Below are 8,218 nucleotides of genomic sequence, written 5' to 3' on the forward strand. Positions count from 1 at the left end.
TGTGGCCACAGGCTAGCCTGGGCAGGCATCTGCACTGTGTGTCTAGATGCAATTAGTGGCAGAGAGAGCAGAGAAGTTCAAGGCAGCTGGAGTGTGGACCCTCACGTCCCCCCACCTCACTGCCTACCCAGCGCCTCTCCCCCCACCTCTGACCGACAATGGGGACTTCAGCACTCTGGTCTCCAGCCACCCCACCCTTGCCCTGATCCTCTGTTTCCTCGTCTGTAAACAGACCTAAGCACATCCGCAGGTCCCTTCCAGATCAAAGCCATGAAAACTGTGTATTTTCATCTTCCACTTTTAGCTTGTCTACTCTCTGATCTTTTTTGTTTCTCTAATTTTTTATTGTTTTGAGAAATGTTTTAAAGATCTGACAGTTCATAGCAATTAACTAATGGAGAAGGCAAAAACCCAGTTAGCAAAAATAAAAGCCCAGACTCAGGAGAAACGGCTGCTGCCCTGGGTTCCACATAAAGAAAGCACCACGCACTCTGAGCCCGTTTTCTCGTCTGCAAACTTGTCTGCAAGCTGCTGTCAGGCTGTGACATGACGTTGTTACGGCATGGCTGGCTCGCCTGAGTGGTCCGTATGTGGGCTCTCAACTCGAGGAGCCTGGCTCTGAGTGACATTCAGGGGAATGAGCACAAAGTCAGAAGTTGGGAAGTCTGCATGCAAATCTCTGCTTAGACCTTGACTGGCTGATGACCTGAGGCTAAGCCCTCTCCTCTCTGGGCCTCTATTTACTCCCCTTTCCAAGAAGGGCTGCCCAGAAGTTTTCTTCTCATGTGTCCATAACAGGCGATTCAGAATGGCTGCGCAGAAGTATGTGTGGAGGACGGGCAAGGCATGTCCAGACTCAGCAGGAAGTGTGGCGATTGATTAGCCACACCTGCCATGGGTGCAAGAGGTGGGGGTGGTGTCCAGCATGCCACAGTCCTGCCATCCCTGTGCCAGGTGGTCCTTAAGGGCTCATCTAGCTCTGTCTGGCTCTCTCTGGCATGCCATTGGCCCTGCACCTGTCTGCACCTCCCTGCAAATACCAGGAGGGTAGATTTGGAGCCTTGAGGAGCTGAGGTTAGGGAAGGCGCAATGGGGAACACCTCTTTCATCCTGGAGCCAGAGCTGTAAGAACATCAGCAGGACATCTACAACCTTCTTGAGGGCACCAGCTGGTGGATAGGGGGCCTGGCTCCATTGCCAGCCTCATTCTACCATGTGTCCTCCAAGGGCCCTCAGGGAAGTGTTCCCACCCTCCTTCTTCCCTACTATATCGTGGCTGAGCCCTTGGGATCACAGACAAGAGCCTACAGACAAGCCAGGTCAAGGGCGTTGCATGGGCACGGCTATCCTGAAAAAGGCTGGTGGCCCAGGCCCAGCACCCAGCAGCATCAGACATGACTAGGCAGGACTCTTGTCTCCTCATCTCTGCACCATGCTCAGCACTCCATGGCATTAAAAGTCACTGGCCTGGCATGCAGGGCATTTGGGGCCAGGGAAGAGTGTCTAGTTGAGGAAGGCCTGCCACCTTACCATAAATAGCACAACACAGGAAAAAATCCTGAACTTTGTAGTCAGACAGGAGTTCAAGTTCTGGCACTGCCGCTTCTCTGCACTGTGACCTTGAGCAAGCCATTAGACCCCCCTGAACCTCAGTTTTGTAACAGTAAGTAGAACATCAATTATAGTAGATTCTGAGGCTTCAGCTGAGATGATATGACTAACCTAGTGGCTGACACATATAGGTTCAGTAGTTTCATTTCTTTAGAAAACAAAAGGCAGGGGCATAGCACTAGAAATGACTAGGCACTCTATAGGGCTGAATTTGGTGACCTTGCCCAGGGCTGAATCTGGCCCTCCTTTACCTTGGGGAGGGGAGCTGCAAAAGGAAGCTCACTCTGAGGTCAGAGATTCAGAGTGCTGCCAGAGGAGGCAGGAGGGTTTGGCCTCACGGGCATGGCCCTCGCCTGCTCAGCCTCATGTTCCCGGAGGGATGGGGCACACCCCAAGAACACAGCCGGATTCCCAGCCCAGTGCCGGTCTGCCCAGTGCGCCGCCACCTTTGTCAGGGCAACATCAGCATGTGTGATCCTGAGTGGGTTGTCCTCCCTCGGGTTTAACTTTTGTGTCCCAGAACAGGTTGTCAGATGTGGCAGTGTGGAACTGGCCCTCAAGAAGCCCCCACTCTGAAACACCAAGGGTAGACTGTGTTACCCCATTGACCACCACTGACAATACGTGCTCCCGTAGATGAGGGTGGGTGCTGGGAAATTGGGTCATGGAGAGAAGTGGGTCCACCCTTCCAGGAGCCCCAAGTGCCGAGCCAAAGTGTCTGAACTCTGGGCAGGAGGTGTGGAGCCTTGTCAAGTATGGCGTGGAGCACTCCTGAAGTTGAGGAGGAAGAACTGGATTTGGAAGAGCTGGTGTCCAAACCAGAATTTCTCTTTTCAGAACATTGTCCCTAAGTCATCGATTGCACTTAGCTCCTCAGTCTAGTGGGGCAGTGAGGCAAGGCACCTTCCTGTGTGACAGTCGAGGACACAGACTCAGGGAGAAAAAGCAGCTTCTCACAACCTCACACAGCCAGGAAGGATTGACTCAGGGCCCACCCCTGGCCCAGGAGCCTCAGCCTGCTCAAGGCCTCAAGCTGGCCCGAGAGCCAGCTCCAGCTGCCTGGCCAAGAGTGGGAAGCAGCTGGTCCTGGACAGCTGCCCAGAGCTGCCTCTTGCCTCCCTGTCTCCTTCTCAGCTCCTGCCTGTCTGCCCTCCCCTGACTTCCCCGGGATAGGGCACAATGTCACTCTCTTCTCCCTGTGTTTGCTTCACCACCACCCTCTTTTTCTGACTGCAGGCAGCATGCAGTGCTCTGAGGATTGGGAGTGGCAGAGTCACGTACATGTGACTACAGGCGGCCCTGCACCTCTCTGAAATTCTCCTTCACCTTTAAGGTGAGGAGCACACGGGACTATGTGCACGCACCCCGGCAGCGGCTGGGAGGCGGCACGGGGCTGGACTCCTGGGCTCCTCGGCTGCGCAGCTCTGCGCTCCCGGCGGCGGAGGCGTGGCGTCGGGCGCCGCGGTGAGTGTCGGAGCCCTCGGCGGGCGGCGACGCGGACTGCGAGGGTCTTGCACACGTGAGCGGCGCGCTGCGGCGGCCGGCGGCCTCCAGCGGGCGGAAGGCGAGCCTGGGGCCCACCGCCCCCAGCCGCTGTCCATGGCTGAGGCTGCGGTGGAGGGCGCGGAGATGCCTGCCTGGGTGCGACTGTACTAATGCGGGAAGCACACAATCACCCTGGAGGCGCTCCTGTCCTCCGCGCGACTCTTCGCTGGGAGCCCCGCGCTACAAATGCTGGGCCTGTTCTCCCCCCACCGCTGCCTTCTGCACTTGCTCACCCTCCTCACTCCGGAGAGGGTGTACCTACAGCAGCGGCAGTGCCGCAGCGCCTTGGTCTTCCCTTTCCTCCTCCAACCCTCAGCGCACGTGGTTCTGCAGACCCTGGCGGGCCAAGCGCTGCTGCTCAGTCTGTGCAACGGGCTGCGGGGCCCCGTGGCGCCAGGGGTGCTGGACCTGCTGTTGCGGTCCACAGTGGCGCTCTACCATTCCCAAGTGTTCCTGAAGCGCTTTCTGCATTTGCGGTAGGGACGGCAGCTGCAGGAGCAGCGACTGGGCGCGGCCCTCGCCCGCCCCTCCTGGCACCCGAGTCCCTGGGGCAGAGCGCCGGCGGTAAAAACAAACAACAACAAGAAAAACGTTAGCGCCCCCTTCCCCCTGCAGCGAAGGAGCCCCCAGCAAGGGTCTGCCAGACCTGCTCTACTTTCTTTTTTACGGAATGCACGGCTTTATGGATGAGATTTTCTTCACCTTGTTTAACTTGCTAGGGAAGAGGGAGGGGGCAACCAGTGGCCACACATCGCTCTGGTCATTCTTTATGTATGGCGGCTGCAGCTTCGTGGCGGAAAAGCTCTATTTGCACCTTCACTACAGTGAGGCTGGAGCACCTGCAAGTGGGTGCCTATCTATGGGACCTTCACATACTGTGGGAGAGCACGTGAGGCGCTTGTCCCTGGGACTATTCTCACTACCCGCTCAATTTCATGGGCCTCATCACCCTGATGTATTTACCTGGCTGGATATTCCTTAGTGTGTACCAGGACCTACTCTCCCAACGTGTTGTTGTGGGTGAAGTACATACCAATGGACTAAAAGGAAAAAGGAAAAGAAAAAAAAGTCTCCGGATTCCCACCAACAATGCAATTTATTTTTACACATTACAAATGGAGTGGCTTATTTATCTTTTAGCATTTTAATTTTTATGTTCCACTAAACTCTTCCAACACACATATTTCATTCGATATTTTAGTTTTTCTGACTATTTGGAACCTATGCATCATATAATACTTTGAAATATACTTGAAACACAACTGAAAATCCCAAGTGGCCAGTATTTTAAAAGCCTTGCAAGCCCAAAGAGCAGCAAAACCATTCTATCTTAACATCGAAGAACCGTGGGAGTACCTCATTTGGGCATGGGGGTAATGTGACGGGGGCAGGGGGGTGATAGCTGCTATTTTATTTCACCCTGTGAGAAAATTCTTCAAATCAGAGACCTGTGACTTGTACAAGGTTTAGTGCAATTTCCTGGTTTAATAGTGTGTTTACTTGTTTTTGAATCCAATTTCACTTCAGCTCCTTGCTATATTTATCAATGCCTGCTGAGAGTCAGTGTCTTGTACCTCTGAAACTACAGTTACCAACACTTAAAGTGCCTCCCATCTAGCACACGAAGTAAAAAGAAACTGACAAATGTGAAACTATTCTGTGAATCAATTTTTAAATAAATCTTTTCGAGCAATTCTGACAGGTGACACTATGTAAAGTACTTGATCTCCATCCTGGAAATGATCGCTTTCCAAAGTGGGTTAGCCTTAAATGCCAAGTGTCCGTGTCAGTCTATGGCTCTAAATGCTTGATACTGTGTAATAATGTAAAATGTTTGCCTCACATGTCCAAGGGCCAAGCAAAATCATACCATCCTCACAAGTGTCTTAATCCTAATGGCCCTTTCTACATGGAGCTTCAAGAGTAAAAACAGTTCCTTGGAATAAAGTGAACTTGAGTGTTCATCCTATTTGTATTAGCCCGAATTATTTTCTGTGAATACAGACACGTGTTTTCCATGTCTTTTTGCCATGGCTCGCTTATAAACATTTTTCTTTTTCCTTTTGGGCTCACACGGAGTTCTTGGGCCAAGCCTGATGTGTAATTCCAATTATAAATCACTGATAGCTTTTTGATGACTCCTTATTAATTCCCGGAAGCTCCAAAATTAAATGAGACAACGTGGACCATTTTAAGAAAGTATGTCTAATCAATGCCTATGCTTCAAGGTTGTTTGCTGTTGTTATGAAATGTATAAAGACAAATAGAATTGAGTCTTGCTCAGCCAAGGATGACTAATAACTTCTCAGCTTTCACATAAAGATAATTAGGAAAACATACAGTGTGTACAAATGAATTATTAGCTTCCCTGTGCTATAAAAGGGAACTTCCTTCTTTTCTCTAAAAGATGTTTGCTATAGCAATAGCAACAGGTATGTTTTTAGTTTTCGGTCAGATATAATTGTGTGAATACTATATTATTTTAATCCACTATCTCAGGGTATGAGCTAAGTTATAATGATACATAATGCTATATAATCAACCCCACCTGATTTGTTTAGTCAGTCAAAGCTGTTAATAGTAAGCTAAAATGTTTGCAGAGAGTAAAAGTGTCACTTTGTGGTACTTGGTCATGGGTAAAAGATTCCTATAAACCGTGGGGAGACAAAAGTGTAAGTACAGACACTAACATTAGGCAGATGCTGAACAAAATATCTGTAATGCAGATGTGACACGTGGGCATGACTCTGAGTTAAGCACAGCACCGCTCCACACCACACATTTCCTGTGAGTCCTTAACCAAATCCATGACTCCTGAAATACCGGCTACCTGTGCCTGTTGGCACTCATGCTCTTCACTGGCTGCTCTCCAACCCTGCTTACCAGCATCCTCAGGGTCAGAAATCTGTAGGGAAGTGGAAAAGCCCGCTACTTTTTGCTTGTTTGTTTAACTCTTAGGGATAATCGTATTTAAAGGAAAGGTCAAGGTTTCCATTTGCTCAGTTCATTCAGGAACTGGTTACTGAGCACCTATTTGCTAGGCACTCGCCTACACTCTGCAGATATGGTAGTGACCCAAGGCAGACAAATCCTGTGTCCTTATGAAGCTCACGTTCTAGCGTTTTGATTTATAAGAGATTACGTGTATTTACAAGGCCACTGTTTTAGTAGTAGGCTGTGAGAGGCAGTTGTTATGAGGGCTTTCATCCGGCCAGTCCCTAGAATATCACTCTAAAACAAAAGCCCGTAAGTCCCTCTGCAAGTTCTACAGAGAGCTTGTATGTATATTCCAGGAGTGATGATCCTGTCTGTTAACTCAGCACCTTGCTTTAGGGCTTCTCATTTTGTGTTTACTCAACCTCTTACAAGGGAGGTTTTGTTATAACTTTGAACCTTCAAAGACAAAGCAGGAAAAGAAAGAGCCATCAGATCAATCAATTTAAGTACTCATTAGTAGTTCAGATATAGAAACAGTAAGATGCTCTAATAAAAGGTTATACACAAGTAACACCACCTTCCAAGAACTACTCTATAATATTATAGGTAAAATATGAAGGAAATATATGTCTGTATCCATATATATCTTGAATAATCATATATCAAATATATCTTAAGTAGAGAGATAGAATCTTAAGTAAATATGTCTATACAAATCATTTTTTAAAGTATTTGTATTGTTGTTCTATTACAGTTGTCCAATTCTCCCCCTATTGCTCCCCCCTACCCTGTTGTCCATGTCCATGGGTTATTTATACTAGTTCCTTGTATTCATATATATCTTAAGGTGATACATATATATTAATCCAAAGAAAAATACAACTTTCTTAGTTTTTCATGTTAACAGTGCATACAGAAGTTCCTGTTATTCAAAGGCTACGGTAAGGTTGATAACTCATTTCAACATTTCTGTGACTCAGTGTAATGAACTTTCCACATTTTATTATTGTAAGAATGATGGCACTGAGAGAACCATGAGGACGCAGCGAGCAGAAGAAAAGAAGTTTACTGAGGGAAATTAGCAAGCGGGGAGGAAGCCGTGCTGCGAATGGCCCGACTCCGGGGTCCTAGGGAAGGAGGGGGCTGTTTTATAGGGGGAAGAAAAAAGAAACTATTGAATTCAGTCGTTATCTCGCAGCTGTGAGTCTGAGGGCTGATCAAAGCCAAACAGAGCTTGGGTTGATGCACCCAAGGCAGCTGCAAGCAGGTAGGTGGAGGGGGGACGGTGTGGGAACCAAGGCTGTCATTTATAAATATCTGATATTTCATATTTCAGCTCAGCAAAACACAGCTTAGAAAAATATGTCCCGTCCTTTCTTTGGTCTTTGTTACTTAAAAAACACTAATTGGATATTTTACATCTATGTAGATATATATACCCACACACAACCCTCATTTACATAAACCTCAAACAACCTTTCTTTTCTAGATGGGGACAGTGAACCTGAAGTGCAAAGATGTTATGCAACTTCCCAAGTCATACAGTTACTGAGCATTATTTAAACTTGAATCCAAGATCCTGGCCTCCAAGGTCTATTCTTAATAGCAACACTGTGGTGCCTCTGTCTACTGTCCACAGTGATTTGGAATCTTCTCTGAGTTTCACCTTGCAATCTGCATTGCTCTTCCCTTCCCCATCACAGGTTCAAGGGTAGCTGCAAAAAGACAGATGCTGGTAGCAAAAATACTCTTTCATGTTGCCTTTTTATCCCATGGAAAATAACAAGAGAGCTAATTACCAGGGTGCCTAACTGACAATCCCCGGATGGTTGTCTACATTCCAACAGTGCTCTGAAATAGAGCTCTTCATTCGAAGTGAGAGAATCCTGACTTGAAGAGTCATACACCAAAAATGTAAGACACCTCGTATCCCAAGCTAGAAAAAAATACATATAATTATTGCCATTTCATGTAGTACTCAGAATGAGCATCACTGTAGAGATAAACATCCCAGAAACTTAAGTGAAAATCACATGAGCCAACTTCCTACTTAGAAAAAAATATTTTTAAGGAGAAGTGAGAGTTGAAAGAAACAATGAAGCCTTCCACCCAAAGGGCAGGAATT

At 47.8% G+C, this 8,218-nt stretch overlaps 1 long non-coding RNA gene and 1 pseudogene across 2 annotated transcripts in view; both read left to right on the plus strand.

The window, feature by feature from the left end:
* The window catches only part of LOC150002036 (uncharacterized), a 70,677-nt gene extending 67,625 nt beyond the window's left edge, over nt 1–3,052 (plus strand). For both annotated transcript variants that reach the window (XR_016513112.1, XR_016513111.1), the window contains one exon: nt 2,848–3,052. This is a non-coding gene — a long non-coding RNA (uncharacterized LOC150002036). The remainder of the gene's footprint in view (nt 1–2,847) is intronic.
* Nucleotides 3,053–3,127: 75 nt separating this feature from the next.
* Nucleotides 3,128–4,283, plus strand: LOC150002038 (transmembrane protein 229A-like; annotated as a pseudogene).
* Nucleotides 4,284–8,218: the final 3,935 nt, after the last annotated feature.

The sequence above is a fragment of the Furipterus horrens genome, unplaced genomic scaffold, assembly GCF_987537825.1.
Source record: "Furipterus horrens unplaced genomic scaffold, mFurHor1.1.pri manual_scaffold_9, whole genome shotgun sequence".
Taxonomy (NCBI): Eukaryota; Metazoa; Chordata; class Mammalia; order Chiroptera; family Furipteridae; genus Furipterus; species Furipterus horrens.